At 42.8% G+C, this 20,783-nt stretch overlaps 1 long non-coding RNA gene, 3 other non-coding genes and 1 pseudogene across 4 annotated transcripts; 1 reads left to right on the top strand and 4 right to left on the bottom strand.

The window, feature by feature from the left end:
- Positions 1 to 836: 836 nt before the first annotated feature.
- LOC142653816 (U2 spliceosomal RNA) lies at positions 837 to 1,027 on the bottom strand. The gene has a single exon (XR_012848675.1). It is a non-coding gene; the product is annotated as a U2 spliceosomal RNA (small nuclear RNA).
- Positions 1,028 to 1,506: 479 nt separating this feature from the next.
- Positions 1,507 to 2,582, top strand: LOC142652861 (uncharacterized). Its single transcript, XR_012847959.1, has 4 exons — positions 1,507 to 1,562; positions 1,987 to 2,068; positions 2,166 to 2,248; positions 2,478 to 2,582. It is a non-coding gene; the product is annotated as an uncharacterized LOC142652861 (long non-coding RNA).
- A 4,623-nt stretch (positions 2,583 to 7,205) lies between these two features.
- On the bottom strand, positions 7,206 to 7,391 carry LOC142654125 (U2 spliceosomal RNA). The gene has a single exon (XR_012848885.1). It is a non-coding gene; the product is annotated as a U2 spliceosomal RNA (small nuclear RNA).
- Positions 7,392 to 13,972: 6,581 nt separating this feature from the next.
- Positions 13,973 to 14,166, bottom strand: LOC142654007 (U2 spliceosomal RNA). Its single transcript, XR_012848824.1, has one exon. It is a non-coding gene; the product is annotated as a U2 spliceosomal RNA (small nuclear RNA).
- Positions 14,167 to 20,572: 6,406 nt separating this feature from the next.
- LOC142654249 (U2 spliceosomal RNA) lies at positions 20,573 to 20,783 on the bottom strand (annotated as a pseudogene).

Genomic DNA, 20,783 nt, shown 5'->3' with positions numbered 1-20,783 from the left:
AGAAAGCTGGCTCTGGCTCCTGAGGTCTCCACTATGACACGTGCAAAGTTCCGTCTGAACTTTATATAAGACGGTGCGGCTCAGTCAGTCACTCAGTGTTGCCTGAGAGGGCAACACTGCAACAGCCGGCCCCCAGGCTGTCTTTTTTTTGCACAGCTAGTTGCCTCCAGGAGGCCACAAGAGGGAGACAAGGGACTGCAAAATGGAAAATAGGCATCCACCAACTTTACAGACAACTTGTTCTCCTTGCTCCTACAACCTCCATCCTTGCACAGTTTGTTATTCTTCCAGGTAACATAGTAACAAATCCAAATTGCTGCTCTCTTTGTAGGCAAGCAAGGGTTTGTTGCAACTGCAATTCTTACTTCTTCTTGAAATGTAGGGACCACAGTACATTCCATCACATCCATCTAGTGTACACAGGTAGGTCCATTGTGACGGGCGGGTGGGCGGGCTGGCTGCTTTAATGGCTGTTTGCTGTTCCCCTACTCCACTCCACTATTTGACTATGGTGCTGCATCAATCAGTGGCTGGCTCAGGTGCAGCTCTTTAACCTACCTAGGAGGGAGGGCGGAGAGAAGACAAGGAAGGTGAATGAGCTGTTCCAATGTGAAATGCCGGAAACACAGAAACACAGATGACACAAAACAAGAGGTGGCAATGTATTAATTAATTGCATTTAATAAATTAGCTCATTATCACACATGACTGTACAAATGCATTGTCCAACAGGTGTTGAAATAATGGGATTAAAAGGGGAGATCCCATCCGAAAGACAAAAACAATGGCAAACACAAAAAGCACTTTTGGAATCTGATTTTAGTAAACACATAAGGAAAGGGTGCACCGGTCCTGGAAATACTGCAATACCAGGTCAATGCGTGGAGTGGACAGAGCAAGCTCTATTTCCATCTCCCTGTTCTAAAAATCCATTTAATATATGGTCCCCAGATAGGGGACGTATCAGATATTAAACTGATAAGAACAGATTTTTACATTTTAATTTTTTTAGTTCTTATTCAGCTATTTCTTATAAAATCTGCGAAACAGAAAAAAGCTTCAGTTCAAACATCTTCCAACAGGACGTTCCAACTTCTTAAATTCCACCAGCTTGAGGCTTTTGGACCCACTCTCTTCCTGTCCAACAAATAGAAGACGTAAATTTCACTTAGGGCCAGCTTTATACAGTCTTTCTCGGAAATGGTGTCTCTTCTGAACAGTAAGATGTTGCGCACCTTCCATAGGGCATTTTTTAAACAGTTCAAGATAATCCACAACACTCTCTTCTTCTCTCCCACAGGATGCTTGAAGTCTCCATACAGCACCACTTCATGGTTCAGGAACCTTAATTCACAGGTAAATTTCAGTAGTATGCCAACAGTTTTCCATACCTTCTGAGCATAGGCACAGTTCCACATTAAGTGCATGACGCTTTCTTCTCCAGGACACCCAGCTCTTGGGCATCTTGGAGTGGAGACGAGCCCTCTTCTATACTAAAATGCCCTGGTAGGGAGACTTTCGTGTAGAATCATCCAAGACAAGTCTTTAAGAACATTGGATAGGTAAGGAGCGTTGGTGTTTCTCCATAGCTCCATAGACTTTGATGTTGTGAAGTTACTCACATTTGTTGTCTCTTGGTGACTGTCCAACAACATTCTCAGCTTTCTGGCATTCTTAAGATGTTCCTGTTCCATACCTTCCAGTTGGTAGACATGGATGGTTCTTTCCAAACATACATACTGCACAGGTGGTAGCAGCAGGGTAGGCTTTGTAAGGGGCAGCTCTATCCACTTTCTCTTTCTGAACACGTGTCCAGCGGCATACCTTAGAAAGTAGGCCCAGGTTTTATTCGTCTTGATGTTCTTGAAACACAAGGAGAAATACTGCAGATATAGAAAGCGTTTAAAGAAGATAATCTCCTTTCCTCCATTCTTCTTCTGCTTGTACATTATCTCTCGTCTAACTTTCTCCATTTTTGAATTCCAGATGAAATGGAAACATATCCTTTGGAGTTCCTTAAGACGATTTTCGCTTGGTAGAAAAACCTGGCTCAAGTACAACAGCAGAGGTAGTACTAATGCCTTGATGACCAAGTTCTTCCCTTCAATTGTTAGCTGTCTGAGTTTCCAAAACTCAATCTTCTTCTTCACCTTTTCACTTATCAGCTCCCAGCTTTCTTTTCCATCATTCTGGGGCGTGAATATGACACCAAGAATTTTGATTCTGTCGCACTGGGTATTGACCTCAGGTAAGTCGAAATCCCTCCATTCCTTCAGTGTGAAGCAGTCGCACTTATTCTTATTCAATCTGAATCCTGATGCTTGACAGAAGAAGTCTGTTAGCAGTAGCGCCCTCCTCACAGATTGTTTATTGGAGCATAGAATATTGACATCGTCCATATAGGCACTTACTTTCACTGACTGCCCACCTCCTCCTGGAATCGGCACCCCTCTAAAGATCTTCTCTTTCCTCAACAGCGTGAGCAGGGGTTCGAGGACACAGATGAAGAGGATGGGCGACAGGGGGCATCCTTGTTTTACCCCAGACATCAGATCCACTTTTCCAGACAAGAAGCCATTAATGGTAACTTGGCTATAGGATTCTTTGTACAGTAATGCGACTTGTTTGATCACTGTCTCAGGAAAATTCATTTTCTTCAGCACAAGCCACAGAAACTCGTGCGAGACTCGGTCATAGGCCTTCTGAAAGTCCAGTGACAACACGGCCAAATCTTGCTTTCTGTCTTTGGAGTACCAGATGCAGTCCCTGATGGTATTTAGGTTATCTGCGATACTTCTACCCGGTACCCCACAAACTTGGTCTTGGTGGATGACCTTGTCGATGTGTTTCTTAATTCTATTGACCAAGATTTTGGATAACACCTTGTAATCGACATTGAGGAGGGTTATTGGCCAATTTTCAAGGCTGGTCTTGTCTCCTTTCTTGAACAGCAAAGTAACTATTCCTCTCCTCCATGACTCAGGTAACAGCTCGCTCTTCATTGCTGCTTTGAAGATCTCCAGCAGGTCTTCCTTCAGAGTGTTCCAGAATGTTGAAAAGAACTCCACTGATAGACCATCTGATCCTGGAGCCTTCCCTCTTGCGAAACTCTTGATTACACTCAGGAGTTCTCCCAAGGTAAGTTCCTTGCATAGGTCTTCTTTCTCAGCTTGGCCAAGCTTAAGTTCTAGCGCTTCTAGGGCGTGTGAGACAAAAGACATATCTATCTTCTTTTTTTCAAAGAGAGTCTGATAGAATTTCTTGGCCTCTTGAAGCATACCTTCTTTGCTGGTTTGACCAGCGATATTGGTCATGATATTTTTCTGTTCCATACTTTTCTTGAAAAAGAAGCGTGAACATTTCTCGTTATTTTCCAACTGTTGCACTTTAGTATTAAAGATCACTTCTTGTCCTTTTTGATGGATGACCTCTTTAATTTCTTTTTGAATTTTTCCCACCAGGTCAGCGACATCAACACCAGCGTTCTTCAAACTCAGGTAAGTCTGTAATTTTGTGTTGAGTCTCTTGTACCACCTTTTCTTCTCTCGGGCTCTTTTAATCCCATAATCTAAGAAGAAGTTCTTGATCTTCTCTTTAGTATTGTCCCACCATTCTAGGATTGATGGAAATTTTCCTTTAGCAGTTGCCCATTTTTTATAGGCTACAATGAATTCCTCCTGCATCACTTTGTCTTCCAGAAAGCTGGTATTTAATCTCCATACTCCTCTTCCTCTTTCATTTGCAGGGATATGAATAGTTGCACTGAGCATTTTATGGTCAGAGAAGATATTGTCTTCAATCTTAATATCCACTGGCTTCATATTTTTGGATGTGAGTACATAATCCAGTCTGGACTTGACTGTAATGTTCTCCCAGGTATAACCTGGTTCAGACCTCTTCAGACTCCTCCATACATCAGACAATTCAAAATCGCAAATGAAATTTTTCCACTGTTGCACGGTTTTATCTACTCTTCTTGCAGCACCTCCAGTTCGATCTTCACTTTCGAGTGCACAATTGAGATCACCTGCTACTACAAGCGATGTTGAGCCGGCAATAAATGGCTGGATATCTTCAATCAATTCTGACCTTTCATTAGTATCAGGTGAGGCATACACATTGAGGAGTTTCACTTCACTCCCATTATAGTCAACAATAACTAAAAGCGCCCTCCCGGGGATAAGTTCAACAAAGGAAATAATTCGGCAATTCTGCCCTTTCAATAAAACACCTACTCCTGTTGACTTATTTGAATTTTCGCCTGACCAAACCGATTGTCCGTGAGGCCAACTGTCTCTCAGCTCTTTATAGTCCATACTGTGATCTATATCACATTCTTGCAGAAAAACAATATCAAAGTTCAATGTGCTCAAAAACGAAAAAAAGGCAGCCCTTCTGGCAGAGCTCCTCACACTCCTCACATTCAGCGAGAGCAACTTCAGACAGGACATCATTCAGACTTCATGGTGACCCATCAGAATCAGAAAGTTCAGGAAGTATATCCCCCAGGCTTGGAGTTGCGAACTCCTGGATATCCATGGTGGGCTGGATAGGTTGAGACATTTCAATTGCCGATACTGGCTGCGGTGTCTGCATTGCCAGCACTGGCTGTACGTCTTTTAATTTTGCCTTCATAGTCTTTTTCGACTTGACACTACTAGACTCAGCCGACTCAACCTTTTTCCTTTTTCTTTTCTCCTCCAGCTCCATCACCTCACCCCAGTCATCCTCTTGGCCATCAGGAAGACCGGGAGAGCGGACATCAGTCACACGAGAACCGCTAGATGGCAGACCCTCGGCCTCGGATGGGACATCGGACTCTGTAACTGCTACAGGACCTGCCACCATTACGGAAGGACTCAGGATAACGGATAGGTTCTTTTTTCCCTCTGATACTGGGGCCACCTTCCGTATGAGGCCAGCAACAGGTGGCCCAGCAGCAGGCTCCTTGGATAGAATAGTCAGTTCAGGTTGTTGTTGAGCTGACGCTGCAACCTGCGCCCAAGTCTTTACCCTATCTGGGCAATCTTTGAACGTGTGTCTCTTCCCACCACACAGATTACATGTGATCTCCTCCTGACACCCGTCTCTATTGTGGCCAAGTTTCCCACAGTGACTGCAGAAGCGTGTGTCAGCCGCCTCTGCTTTGCATCCATCTGGCTTGTGCCCAAACTTCCTACATTTCCTACAATAGGAGGGCATATTGTTGTAGAACAGATAGCCTCTGTCACGGCCAATGGTGAAATTGGAAGGCGGGTGGTGAACTCCCCCAATCCCATCTGGGTCTGCTCCAAACTTCACCAAAAATTTGTATTTGCCTGTCCATAGGCCAACTTCGTCCATCACCTTCTGGCCATTTTTAATGTCCGTACAATACCGCAGCAGGAACCGAGCAATATTGTCCATGGTGACATACGGATTGTACATGAAGACAGTCACATACGCTTCACCATAGGAGTACAGCAAGGTGAATTTAAGTCCTTCAAGCTCTGGACTCCCCTCTTTCAATTTCAGAGTCTGGTAGAAGTTCTGGCAGGCAGCTGTTGTCTCCAAGACCAGGATATAATAGTCTTTTGCCGGATGTTGTAGGCAGAGAATGTCATTCTTTTCCACCAGAAGAAGTCCAAACAGGATCTCTGTAGCCAGATGTTTCAATCCGAATTCCTCCCGATAATCTTCTCCAATATCAATTCGGATGCCGTTCTTCACAAAATTTTGTCCACGCTCCAGGAATCGGATTCGGCCATAAGAAGCCATATTATCTGTATCCCTGTCTGGGAACTCAGTCGATCGCCTTCTTGTTCTCCGTGGTCTTCCCCTTATAGCAGCATAGAGCTTAAGACAGTAAACTGCCAATGCTCTAAGGCCAAGGGTATGACAGGCTAGGAGACCCTCTGACAAGCCACTTGAGCTTAGCCAAAAGGCCGAGAAGCGATAACCCGAACGGGCCGCGCGTTGACCGAGCCTGCCCAATACTGCTGTTCACCCCTTGCAGCGATTCAGCCTACTCCTAGGCAATTCCATGGGGCCCTGCAGGCTCACACACACTCACAGCTACTAAGCGGGAGGTGAATAAAGGCCGGAGAGGAAGCAAGACAGGATTTGCTTCTTTTGCTTGCACCACAATGCAGTGCTGAAAGAGGAGGAATCAACATAAAAACGCCTTCCTGGCAACGCCCAAATGCCCTCCTGCCGTGCAAACACTGGCAGCAGCAGCAGCAGCAGCAGCAGCAAGTGCATGCCCACTGCCACCCCTTCTCCTTTCACACCTTGTATCAGCTTTAATCCAGTCCAGTGCTGCCTGCTGAGCAGCACTGACCAACACTGCCTGGGCCCAGGCTTTTATCTCTGAGGCCCCATTATGATGTCAGAAAGCTGGCTCTGGCTTCTGAGGTCTCCACTATGACACGTGCAAAGTTCCGTCTGAACTTTATATAAGACGGTGCGGCTCAGTCAGTCACTCAGTGTTGCCTGAGAGGGCAACACTGCAACAGCCGGCCCCCAGGCTGTCTTTTTTTTGCACAGCTAGTTGCATCCAGGAGGCCACAAGAGGGAGACAAGGGACTGCAAAATGGAAAATAGGCATCCACCAACTTTACAGACAACTTGTTCTCCTTGCTCCTACAACCTCCATCCTTGCACAGTTTGTTATTCTTCCAGGTAACATAGTAACAAATCCAAATTGCTGCTCTCTTTGTAGGCAAGCAAGGGTTTGTTGCAACTGCAATTCTTACTTCTTCTTGAAATGTAGGGACCACAGTACATTCCATCACATCCATCTAGTGTACACAGGTAGGTCCATTGTGACGGGCGGGCGGGCGGGCTGGCTGCTTTAATGGCTGTTTGCTGTTCCCCTACTCCACTCCACTATTTGACTATGGTGCTGCATCAATCAGTGGCTGGCTCAGGTGCAGCTCTTTAACCTACCTAGGAGGGAGGGCGGAGAGAAGACAAGGAAGGTGAATGAGCTGTTCCAATGTGAAATGCCGGAAACACAGAAACACAGACGACACAAAACAAGAGGTGGCAATGTATTAATTAATTGCATTTAATAAATTAGCTCATTATCACACATGACTGTACAAATGCATTGTCCAACAGGTGTTGAAATAATGGGATTAAAAGGGGAGATCCCATCCGAAAGACAAAAACAATGGCAAACACAAAAAGCACTTTTGGAATCTGATTTTAGTAAACACATAAGGAAAGGGTGCACCGGTCCTGGAAATACTGAATACCAGGTCAATGCGTGGAGTGGACAGAGCAAGCTCTATTTCCATCTCCCTGTTCTAAAAATCCATTTAATATATGGTCCCCAGATAGGGGACGTATCAGATATTAAACTGATAAGAACAGATTTTTTGAGTTGACTACCCCAACAAAGGAGGTAACCGTTTATTTAAAATTTTGAACAAATTTACAATAAATCAATACATTTCAACAAAAATTTACATAAATTTACAATCATGGTTTTTAATACAGATAAATACAAATTGTCAAATAAAAAACAATTTATAAAAGGGCACTTGGTGGCATCATATTATGGAACTCCATTCACTTAAAAACCATTTTCTACATAAAACAGGAGAGAGTTTTTTATCTAAAAGAAAATATTTGTACATTTCATTAAGACAAATGGCTAAAACATCTTCCACAGCTAAAACTTCATGCTTAAATAATAAAATATTTCTGGCCGCCCACAGAGCTGCTTTTACGCAGTTAGTGATCTTCCATGCCATCATTTTTCGAGTCTGTGTTGGGCATTCCAGGCATCCATATAAAACGCCATCACTTGTGTATCTCCGAAGTCCTGTAATCTTCTGTACCAAGGGGAGGATTCTTGTCCATATTATTTGCGCATAAAAACATTCCCAGAAAAGGTGGTAGACTGTCTCGTCATCTCTACATCCTCCCCTTGGACACGCAGCCGAGTTGGTCAGTCCCCTTCGATGCTGGAATGCCCGGCATGGAAGACACTCGTGGGCACAGCTCCAGGCCAGATCTTTCTGTGGGTTAAAAAGATATTTAGCGTTCACCATCTTCCATATTTCTTTGCATTTTTGTTCATTAAAATTACTGATGGGAGCTACTAAAACATTTTCTTTTATCTTTTTTAAAATTCCTTTACTATTTTTTACTTCGTTAATATTTTTGTCTTTTAAGTTAAAAAGGTTTACAATTTTTTCTAAAATCTTATACTGGCCAGAAAGGTTAAAAGCATACGGGGAGCTTAAAACCGTGGAGAACCAACCGTTCCTCCTCATAAAATAACCTGTGTTAAAACGTATAAAATATGACCAGTAATGTTCCTTAAAAACTGCATTAAGACATAAAGTAAAAAATTTTATTAAAAGGAATGCTTTTATATCGGGGAAATCTTTCCCCCCCATTGGTTTGGGTAATATTACCTTCTCTCTCCTGAGCTTTTCCATCCTGGAGTTCCATAAAAATGTGAAACATGCTTTAATTATTTTTTTCAATAAAATCTCAGGGGGAGGGAATACCATACTTAAATATAATAAAATAGGTAAAATCACCATTTTTGTAATTAAAACCTTTCCCTCCATTGTTAACTTTCTCATGTTCCACATGCAAATTTTCTGATTGACTTTTTGTGCCACCAAGTCCCAACTGGTAAAACCATTATTTGACTCATTGAAGGAGACTCCTAAAATTTGTACAGACTCTGACACAGGGACTGGAATGTCCATTAAAACCATTTTGCCGATATTTAAGATGTTACTTTTGTTAAAATTTACTAAAAAACCGGAGGAGCAACAGAATTGGTAAATCTGTTTAAAGGATTTCTGTAATGACAGGGTGTCCCTGCAAAGGACCGCGACATCGTCCATGTACCCCACCACTTTAGCCTCTAGTCCCCCCCCCCCGCCCGGCAGGGGGACTCCGCTTATCTGCTTATCCTTTCTTAACCTGCAGAGTAGAGGCTCAATTGCACAAATAAAAAGTAGTGGGGACAAGGGACACCCCTGCTTCACTCCGGAATTTAAAAGGACATCCTGTGTCTTAAAACCCTTTACTAAAATTTTGCTAGTACAATTTTCATAAAAGGCCTTCAAAGACTGTAAAAAACCTTCCGGTATACCCATCTTTTCTAAAACCTTAAAAAGATAAAAATGTGACACTCTATCGAAGGCTTTCTCGAAGTCTATAGATAAAATTGCCATTTTACCTCCTCTCTCTTTCGTGTCACTGATCACATCTTTTAAAAGGTTTAAATTATCCCATATACTCCTCCCGGGTATCCCACAGACCTGATTGGAGTGTATGATCTGGCCTATCACTGCTTTTAATCTGTTCGCACATATCTTCGCCATTACTTTGTAGTCAGAGTTTAGCAAAGTGATAGGCCTCCAATTTTTAATGTCTGTTTTGTCCCCCTTTTTGTAAAGCAGGGACACCTCGCCTTTCTTCCAGGACCCCGGGAGGGCTTTTGTTCTAAAAACTTGGGTAAAAAGAGGGTGGAGATCCTCTTTTAAAATACCATAAAATATGACATAAAATTCTATAGGTATACCGTCAGGGCCAGGGACTTTACCTGTTTTAAAACTCTTTGTAGTTTCTAAAATCTCCTGTTCCGTAATATTCTGTAATAAAAACACTTGGGAAGCAGGATCTAAAACAGCATCCACCTCCTTCAATGAGTCGTTCATAAAATCAACATCAACATGTTTTGTATTAAAAAGATCCGCATAAAAACCGTGCACCTTTTTTAAAATGTTTTGGGTATTTGTTTCCCCATCTATCTCATTTAACAGGGTATGCTTATCATTTATTTTCTTGAAGAAGTACCTGGAGCAGGTCTCATTTTCTTCAAGATGTTTCACCTTAGAGCGAAAGATTATCTCCTTTCCCCTCTGCTCCAGGCACTGGGAGATTTCTTTTTTAATTTCGGTGATCTCTTTCTCCACATGCATACCCTGTTCTCTGAACTTGTATTGGGTCTGCAGACGGGTATTTAAATTAGCATAAAATTCAAATTTTTCTTTTGCTTTCTTCATCCCAGCTTTAATAAAAAAATCTCTTATCTTTATTTTCATTTTTTCCCACCAGGAAACAATTGGCATATTGGGATGTCTTACCCGTCTGCAGCCCTTATAAAAGGTGATAAAATCGGATAAAATTTGCGGATCCTCTAAAAGGGATACGTTTAATTTCCAGGCTTTCTTCGGAGTTCTCCTTTGATCGTTCAAATTAACTTTAAAATATAAAAGTTTATGGTCAGAAAACACGTTAGAATTAAGATCACATTTAAAAGGCAGTATTTGATAAGAGCAAAAAATAAAATCGATCCTGGAGCTGCAGTTTACATTGCTCCAGGTGACGCCGTCCTCTTCAGGTAGATCCCTATTGCATTTTTTAAAAACATCAGTAAGTTTAAAATCCACTGTAATATCTTTTAAAATAGACGGGGTTTTATCATAATTTCGACTTACTGAATTAGAGAACCGGCGTTCCCCCTTTAAAATACAATTAAAATCACCCGCTAAAACAAGTGGTTCTGAATCATTGATAAAAAGGGGTAAAATTTCCAGCATTTTTGCTCTTTCTTTTTTGTCTGTAGAACCATAAAAGTTTAAAAACTGCCATCTAACACCGTTTATAAAAGCTTTGACCATTAAAATTCTGCCTGGTAAAATTTCATAAAAACGATCAATTAAAACGTTCCCTTTGAATAAAATGGCAACACCTGCGGCTTTTGATTCATTGGACCCGGACCACACTGAAGGTCCGAGTCTCCAGTCTTCCTCATATTTTTTATAATTCATGCGGTGAGGTATGCAGCATTCCTGTAGGAAAAACACTGAGGCGGTAAAAACAGAAAGGTAGTTAAAAAGGGCAGCTCTTCTTGTCTGTGAGTGCACGCTTCTTACATTAAGGGAAAGACCACATAACTCAGCCATGAGGAAAAGGGAGAGAGACAGTCTATTTTTATCTTACCCGAGGAGGCCTCAGCAGTCCTCCGCGTCGCCAGACACCCCACTCGAGCTCTCATCATCATCTTTCCTCGAGTCAAATGTACGCATCGATGAGGTTTGAGAGGAAGACCCGTCACTCAGCTGACCCCCCATACCTAAGGCGCTTCTTGAAAATGGGTCCCAGACGGACTCAACGGGTAAGATTTGGCCATCTTTGGCAGCGTCCTCCCCTTCTATAGGGGCAGGAATCGCGCTTCTGGACGTCTCAGGGACCACGCTTACCTCGGAGGCAGCTGTCCCTATATCCCCCAACTGTCTGGAAGGGGGGGGACCTTTAGCTGTCGCTTCCGGGGGCACGTCAACTGGTTTCCCTGCCTTCAACCTGGCAGGTACTCCCATCGGCACCCCCGCTGCCACCTCCGAGTACGCCCTACGTCTCTTAGTGAGAGCTGCCGCTCCGCCCGGGACCTCTGCCTCAGGTACAGGCTGACCCAGCATCTCTTGCAGGCCAGTAGGATCAGCTTCATCCGAACTACCCTGTGCCCCAGTCTCCTGGGGGGGCTCTTTCGTCCGCTGATCACTGGCTCTGCGTTTTTGTCGCCTCTGCTCTTTAGGGTCACCTGTTTGGGGGGGTCTGCTGGAGGTATCCATATCGTCTTGCTCGCCTCCTTGGGGTTCCTCTCCTTGTACAGGGGTGATCTGGCCTGCGGGCCGCTCGGGACGCCTTGGCCGGTCCTCGGGTTGTTCCAACTCTTTAGATCTGTGGGGACAAGTAGCATACAGGTGACCAACTCGGCTGCAAAAACGGCACCTTTTCCCCAGAGGGCAAGTTTTGGTCTCGTGCTCAGAGCTGCCGCAGTTCCTACAGGTGCTGTCACAAGACTCCTTGGTGTGACCGTACTTTTGGCACTTCCTACAGAATGGAGGCATCCCTGAAAAATAAAAGTCTCCGGCCATATCACCTATTTTAAAACGTGCTGGCGGCAACATTATCCCTCCTGTAAAATTGGCATCTTTATAACACGTTACATTGAATCTCCACTTTGAGGTCCATACACCAACCTCGTTCATTACTTTGCCAATACATTTCACAGTTTTAAAATAAGGGAATAAAAAGGACATCACTTCTTTTAAGTCGGCAAAAGGGCAGTACATCTTTATAACTATCATTTTAGTGATGTCCATAACGTGCTCATAAAAATCAACACCGTCCAGTCTCGGGTCATTTTTTACCGTATAAGCCGCCAGCAGATCTCGGAATACTCCATTCTGTATGAAAGTAACGTCGTATGTCCTCCTTCTTGGGTAATCCTGCACCGCCAAAATTTCTCGCTTCTGGATGTTGAAGATACCAACAAGTACGGTCTCCACCACGAATTTTAAGCCGCAGGTCGTCGCCTTCTCCTCCGATAGCACTACACGAATTGTGTTTTTAATCCGGGCATAAGCCGGTATCTCACATGGATCCTCGTCCATGGTGAGTAAGGTATTGTTACGCTACTCCCTAGTAGGCGGAACGTTAGGCGCAACTCCCCTTTTCGGCCGAAACCTACACGGGGGTATATGGATCGCAACCCGTTGCTCAGGACTAAGCCTCTCTCCCAAATAGCAGCACGGGGGTGAAGTCCAGGCGAACCTGGACGATCCCCCGAGGCCGAGAGAGAGGGTACCTGAGCACCTCCTAACCAAGACCAGGCAGCACTGACTACAAGTAATCAGCACTACACTTGATCTCAGCCAGAAGGCCGAGAAGCGATAACCCGAACGGGCCGCGCGTTGACCGAGCCTGCCCAATACTGCTGTTCACCCCTTGCAGCGATTCAGCCTACTCCTAGGCAATTCCATGGGGCCCTGCAGGCTCACACACACTCACAGCTACTAAGCGGGAGGTGAATAAAGGCCGGAGAGGAAGCAAGACAGGATTTGCTTCTTTTGCTTGCACCACAATGCAGTGCTGAAAGAGGAGGAATCGACATAAAAACGCCTTCCTGGCAACGCCCAAATGCCCTCCTGCCGTGCAAACACTGGCAGCAGCAGCAGCAGCAGCAGCAGCAGCAGCAGTAAGTGCATGCCCACTGCCACCCCTTCTCCTTTCACACCTTGTATCAGCTTTAATCCAGTCCAGTGCTGCCTGCTGAGCAGCACTGACCAACACTGCCTGGGCCCAGGCTTTTATCTCTGAGGCCCCATTATGATGTCAGAAAGCTGGCTCTGGCTCCTGAGGTCTCCACTATGACACGTGCAAAGTTCCGTCTGAACTTTATATAAGACGGTGCGGCTCAGTCAGTCACTCAGTGTTGCCTGAGAGGGCAACACTGCAACAGCCGGCCCCCAGGCTGTCTTTTTTTTGCACAGCTAGTTGCCTCCAGGAGGCCACAAGAGGGAGACAAGGGACTGCAAAATGGAAAATAGGCATCCACCAACTTTACAGACAACTTGTTCTCCTTGCTCCTACAACCTCCATCCTTGCACAGTTTGTTATTCTTCCAGGTAACATAGTAACAAATCCAAATTGCTGCTCTCTTTGTAGGCAAGCAAGGGTTTGTTGCAACTGCAATTCTTACTTCTTCTTGAAATGTAGGGACCACAGTACATTCCATCACATCCATCTAGTGTACACAGGTAGGTCCATTGTAACGGGCGGGCGGGCGGGCTGGCTGCTTTAATGGCTGTTTGCTGTTCCCCTACTCCACTCCACTATTTGACTATGGTGCTGCATCAATCAGTGGCTGGCTCAGGTGAAGCTCTTTAACCTACCTAGGAGGGAGGGCGGAGAGAAGACAAGGAAGGTGAATGAGCTGTTCCAATGTGAAATGCCGGAAACACAGAAACACAGACGACACAAAACAAGAGGTGGCAATGTATTAATTAATTGCATTTAATAAATTAGCTCATTATCACACATGACTGTACAAATGCATTGTCCAACAGGTGTTGAAATAATGGGATTAAAAGGGGAGATCCCATCCGAAAGACAAAAACAATGGCAAACACAAAAAGCACTTTTGGAATCTGATTTTAGTAAACACATAAGGAAAGGGTGCACCGGTCCTGGAAATACTGCAATACCAGGTCAATGCGTGGAGTGGACAGAGCAAGCTCTATTTCCATCTCCCTGTTCTAAAAATCCATTTAATATATGGTCCCCAGATAGGGGACGTATCAGATATTAAACTGATAAGAACAGATTTTTTTTTGTTTTGGCTGTACCACAAGGATACAAAACCGTTTATTCAAATTTCAAAAGATTTTACATACAGGTGCAAGACATTTACAATATAGAATTCCAATCATTAAAATGCCATTTTACATATGCAGAAGCGTCCTTTTGTTTATCAAGTAAAAGATATAAAAACATTTCACTTAAAATCATCCCAATTACATTATCCACCGATAAAATATCCTTTTTAAAAAGTAAAATGTTCCGTGCCTTCCAAAGAGCTGCCTTCACACAGTTTATGATCCTCCATGCCGTCCATCTGTCTGGAAAGGAAACACAGTCTATTTGTCCATATAATATGACGTAAAATCTTTATTGCCGTGATTGTTTTTAGTAGCGGTAAAATCTTCTTCCAAACGTCCTTCGCAAAATCGCAAGTCCATAATAGATGAAAAACAGTTTCCTCGTTGTGGCATCCCTCTCTTGGGCAATTGGCTGTAGATGACAAATGCCTTCTGTGTTGGAAGGAACGGCATGGCAGGCAACTGTGGACGCAGCTCCAGGCTAAGTCTTTCTGGGAATTAAAAAGATAAAAAGAATTCAGCATTTTCCATATATTCTTACATTGTATCTCATTAAAATTCCCAATAAAACAAACCTCAGTGGATTTTGAAATAAATTTTGTTAAAACTTTGCCATTCATTAAGACATCTGTTTTTACCTTAGTGAGATTAAAAAGGATAACAATTTTCTCTAAAATCTCATAAATATCTGGCATGTTAAAACTGTAGGGATGTTTAAGATCAGTTTGAAACCACCCAAAACGCCTCATGAAATTTCCCAAATTATATCTCAAGAAGAATGACCAATAGTTTTCTTTAAAAAAATTCTTAAAACATAATGAAAAGAACTTAGTGTATAAGAAAACTCTAAAATCAGTAAAATCTTTTCCTCCTTTATCTTTGGGTTTAAAAACGATTTCTCTTTTTAATTTTTCCATTTTTGAATTCCAAATGAAAGTGAAACATGCTTTTTGCAATTTGCATAAAATACGGGTGGGAGGGGGGAAGACTAAGCTCAAGTATAAAATCAAAGGCAGGATCACCATTTTAATAATAAGCACTTTGCCCTCCATAGTCAGATCTCTCATTCTCCATATACATAACTTCTGGTTTACTTTTTGCATGATCCCCTCCCAGTTCTCCGTTACATTATTGTATTCATTAAAATAAATACCTAAAATCTTCACTTTCTCTACAATTGGAATCTCAATGTCTTGCATATCTATTGCACCAATCTTTAAAATCTCACATTTATTAAAATTTACTTTAAAACCTGATGCACAGCAGAAATAATGGATTTGCTTTAAGGTCTTTTTTAATGATATATTATCCTTACAGGTTATTGCAACATCATCCATATAACTTACAACCTTGGCTTCAGTACCCTTGCTACCCGGGAGAGCTACCCCACAAATGTCATTATCTCTCCTAATCATGCATAAAAGGGGTTCAAGGGCACAGATAAAAAGTAGAGGTGATAGGGGACAACCTTGTTTCACACCGGACCTGAGGGGAACAGCCTGGGACTTAAAACCATTAATTAAAATTCTACTTTGACAGTCCCTATAAAATGCTTTTAAAGAAATTATAAAATTTTCTGGTACGCCCATCTTTCCTAAAACATTGAATAAAAACTGGTGTGAGACCCTATCAAATGCTTTTTCAAAATCTACCATTAAAATTGCCAAGTTGCTTTTCCTGCTGTTTGCATCATCTATCAGATCTTTTATGAGGTTAAGATTTTCCCATATACTTCTTCCTGGAATTCCACAGACTTGATTGGGGTGAATAAGTTTCTCAATCACAGTTTTGAGTCTGTTTGCACAGATCTTGGCCATTACCTTGTAGTCGCAATTTAATAAAGTTATCGGCCTCCAGTTCTTGATCTCTTCTTTATTACCTTTTTTGTGCAGTAATGATACATCACCCATTTTCCAGGATTCTGGTAAAATCTTTGAGCTAAAAACTTCTAAAAGGAGAGATAAAAAATCATCCTTTAAAACCTCATAAAAAGTTCTGTAAAATTCGATTGGTACCCCATCAGCTCCTGGAACCTTGCCCAACTTAAAACTATTTATAGTATCCAGCATCTCTTTCTCGGTGATGGGCTGTAATAAAGCAGATTGGGCATTAAAATCTAAAACACATGAAACTTCTTTTAAAACGTTCTCCATAAAATTAGTATCCACATTTTTTTCGCTAAAAAGATTTTTATAATAAATATGAGTTTTTTTTAAAATGTTGTCAATATCGGTTTCTCCTTCCATTTTATCTATATGAATCTTCTTTTGTATACTTTTTTTAAAAAAGTATCTGGAGCATTTCTCGTTTTCTTCCATGTGTTGTATTTTTGCTTTAAAAATTATCTCTTTTCCTTTATCTTCCAGAAACATTTGGGCTTCTTTTTTTACCTGTATTATCTCCTCAGTCACTTCTACCCCCACAGACCTTATTTTGTAAAGAGTTTGCAATTGAATATTTAATTTTTCATAGACCGCTCTTTTTTCTTTTGCTCTTTGAATTCCATACCTTATGAAAAAATTTTTGATCTTCTTCTTCATCTTATCCCACCATAACGTCATGGATTCTGTAGGGTCTCTCTTTCGCTTACACCTATTATAAAACCTGATAAAATCTGCAATTATTTTTTCATCCTTTAAAAGTGCTACATTCATCTTCCATGAACTGGAGCCTCTTCTAAAACCAGAGTCAAAATTTAGAACAAATAAAAGGCCTTTATGGTCAGAGAACATGTTTGTTAAAAGCTCACAGTGGACAGGTAAAATTTGCTGAGAAGAAAAAATAAAATCAATTCTTGAGCTACATCGTATGTTACTCCAAGTAGTGCTATCTAGATCTGACATTTTTTTATTACAATTTTTGAAGACATCTGTAAGTTTAAAATCACTCACAATGTTACTTAAAAGACCAGAAGTTTTATCGTAGTTTCTACTGGAGGACTGCGTAATTCTTTTTTCACCTCTTAAAACACAATTAAAATCCCCAGCTAAAACCAAGGGACAGGAATCGGTTATAAAAAGAGGTAAAATTCCCAGCATTTCTTCTCTTTCTTTTTTATCTGGTGATCCATAAAAATTTAAAAACTGCCACTTAATACCATTTATAAAAGCCTTTACTAATAAAATCCTGCCTGGTAAAATTTCTTGTTTAAAAGCAATGTTAATATTACCCTTAAAAAGGATTGCCACTCCTGCAGATTTTGATAGGTTAGAACCAGACCATACCGAAGTTCCATATTTCCAATCTGTTTCGTATTTTTGATATTCTGCCCGATGAGGGATGCCACACTCCTGCAAAAAGAACACTGAAGCAGAAAGCAGGGATAAATAATTAAAAAGGACTGTTCTGCGTATTTTTGACTTGAGTCCCCTTACATTTAGGGAGAGTCCTTTTAAAACTGCCATTGATGGAATATAAAGGTGGGATAAAACACAATTTTCAACCCCTTAAAATCTTTATTTCTTCTTCCAGCCTAGCCAACCCCTGAGAGCTGTCAGAGTTTTCCAGGTCACCTCTAGAAGTCACGCAGTGCAAGAAGCCTGTAGAACTGGAATCGCTGTCTGTTGCCTCCTCCGAAAAATCCTCACACAGAGGACTAAGGAGAGTATTTGGAATGGTCGTTAAACCCGTCTTTCCCCTCTCTGGTATTTTTGACCCGTAGTCCGTCTCTTCCATAGGGCCTCCTGAATGGGAAACGCCAGGCTGTCCAACAGACATCTGGGCCATCTCTTCTGGGGTTTCCGGGACAGTGCTGGTTGCTCCAGGTTCACCTACAGGTTGTATTGCTAAGTACCGGTTTGTCATCCTTAGTACGTCCTGATTTTGAGGCTCACCTGTCTTCCGTTTTTTCGCACCTAGATCTTCTTGTTTTTCTTGAGAAACAGCTTCCTCCGGGTTTCTACCTTCCTTTCGAGAAAAAGGCATCCCCGTCCCCTGCTTCTCTATTCGCTTCCTCTCCTTTTGTCGGTCCTTCATCCTAATTTGAGACTGAAATCCTTCGTTATCAAGAGAGGCAACAGACTTACCAGTATTAATATCCGAAGTGTGACTTGCTTCTTGGGTCTCCATTCTTGCTTCCTCTTCGGGGGCCGGCTGGTTTTCCAGTTGTTTCTCTCGTTGGGGTCGGTATGTAGAATTTTGTGGTCTCTTCTGCGGTTTCTGTCTGTGGGGACAAGCTACGTAAAAGTGACTGGTGTCTTGACACAGACTACACTTTTTTGGTTTATTACAACTTTTAACAGTATGGTTTTGGCTGCCACAATTTGTGCAAGTACTCTCGCAATCATTTTTTGTATGCCCATATTTTTTGCAAATTCGACAAAATTCCTCCATACCATTAAAAAAAATATCACCGTTAATATTGCCCAATTTAAAACGAGCTGGGGGTACCAATTTTTCCTCAGGTGCTTTTGGGTCGTCTTTAAGTTCAACAAAAAATTTCCATTTAGAGGTCCATACATCAAACTCATTCATAACCTTCCCCTTAGGAATAACCAAAGTACAAAAATTTTTTAAAAAGAATATTATCTCATCTTCAGTTATATAAGGAGAATACATTTTAATCACCATGAGTTTCCGATCTGAAGAAAAATGCTCCACAATCTGGACCCCTTTAAGCCTGGGATCTCTGCCTACCTTTTTCAAGCGATTTGCAAAATCCAAGTATATACCGTCATATCGCAAGGTCACATCATAGATCCCACGCCTAGGATAGTCCTGGATTGCCAAAATCTCCAATGGCCGGATCGCAAATACTCCCAAAAGCACCTCTTCGATCAGGTGTTTCAATCCACGATTGGCTGGAGCCTCCTCCGTATACGTAAAACGTACCGAGTTTTTTAGCCGAGTGAAGTTCGGCTCGAACGTGAGAGTATCATCTGCCGCCATGATAACTCACTGAATGGGTATCGCACCACAGAGACACACGGGTCACTGTGGCCAGGGGGATCGCCGCTCGTTGCTCCGGACTAAGCCTCTCTCCCAAATAGCAGCACGGGGGTGAAGTCCAGGCGAACCTGGACAATCCCCCGAGGCCGAGAGAGAGGGTACCGGAGCACCTCCCAACCAAGACCAAGGCAGTACTGATACGAATAAACAGCACTACACTTGATCTCAGCCAGAAGGCCGAGAAGCGATAACCCGAACGGGCCGCACGTTGACCGAGCCTGCCCAATACTGCTGTTCACCCCTTGCAGCGATTCAGCCTACTCCTAGGCAATTCCATGGGGCCCTGCAGGCTCACACACACTCACAGCTACTAAGCGGGAGGTGAATAAAGGCCGGAGAGGAAGCAAGACAGTATTTGCTTCTTTTGCTTGCACCACAATGCAGTGCTGAAAGAGGAGGAATCGACATAAAAACGCCTTCCTGGCAACGCCCAAATGCCCTCCTGCCGTGCAAACACTGGCAGCAGCAGCAGTAAGTGCATGCCCACTGCCACCCCTTCTCCTTTCACACCTTGTATCAGCTTTAATCCAGTCCAGTGCTGCCTGCTGAGCAGCACTGACCAACACTGCCTGGGCCCAGGCTTTTATCTCTGAGGCCCCATTATGATGTCAGAAAGCTGGCTCTGGCTCCTGAGGTCTCCACTATGACACGTGCAAAGTTCCGTCTGAACTTTATATAAGACGGTGCGGCTCAGTCAGTCACTCAGTGTTGCCTGAGAGGGCAACACTGCAACAGCCGGCCGCCAGGCTGTCTTTTTTTGCACAGCTAGTTGCCTCCAGGAGGCCACAAGAGGGAGACAAGGGACTGCAAAATGGAAAATAGGCATCCACCAACTTTACAGACAACTTGTTCTCCTTGCTCCTACAACCTCCATCCTTGCACAGTTTGTTATTCTTCCAGGTAACATAGTAACAAATCCAAATTGCTGCTCTCTTTGTAGGCAAGCAAGGGTTTGTTGCAACTGCAATTCTTACTTCTTCTTGAAATGTAGGGACCACAGTACATTCCATCACATCCATCTAGTGTACACAGGTAGGTCCATTGTGACGGGCGGGCGGGCGGGCTGGCTGCTTTAATGGCTGTTTGCTGTTCCCCTACTCCACTCCACTATTTGACTATGGTGCTGCATCAATCAGTGGCTGGCTCAGGTGCAGCTCTTTAACCTACCTAGGAGGGAGGGCGGAGAGAAGACAAGGAAGGTGAATGAGCTGTTCCAATGTGAAATGGCAGAAACACAGAAACACAGACGACACAAAACAAGAGGTGGCAATGTATTAATTAATTGCATTTAATAAATTAGCTCATTATCACACATGACTGTACAAATGCATTGTCCAACAGGTGTTGAAATAATGGGATTAAAAGGGGAGATCCCTTCAGAAAGACAGAAACAATGGCAAACACAAAAAGCACTTTTGGAATCTGATTTTAGTAAACACATAAGGAAAGGGTGCACCGGTCCTGGAAATACTGCAATACCAGGTCAATGCGTGGAGTGGACAGAGCAAGCTCTATTTCCATCTCCCTGTTCTAAGAATCCATTTAATATATGGTCCCCAGATAGGGGACGTATCAGATATTAAACTGATAAGAACAGATTTTTTTTTTATTTTTTTTTTTTATTAAACCATTCAGGTTTTTTTGAATAAAACCGAG

Source organism: Rhinoderma darwinii, chromosome 5, assembly GCF_050947455.1.
Source record: "Rhinoderma darwinii isolate aRhiDar2 chromosome 5, aRhiDar2.hap1, whole genome shotgun sequence".
Taxonomy (NCBI): Eukaryota; Metazoa; Chordata; class Amphibia; order Anura; family Rhinodermatidae; genus Rhinoderma; species Rhinoderma darwinii.
This window is presented reverse-complemented; position numbering and strand designations above follow the sequence as displayed.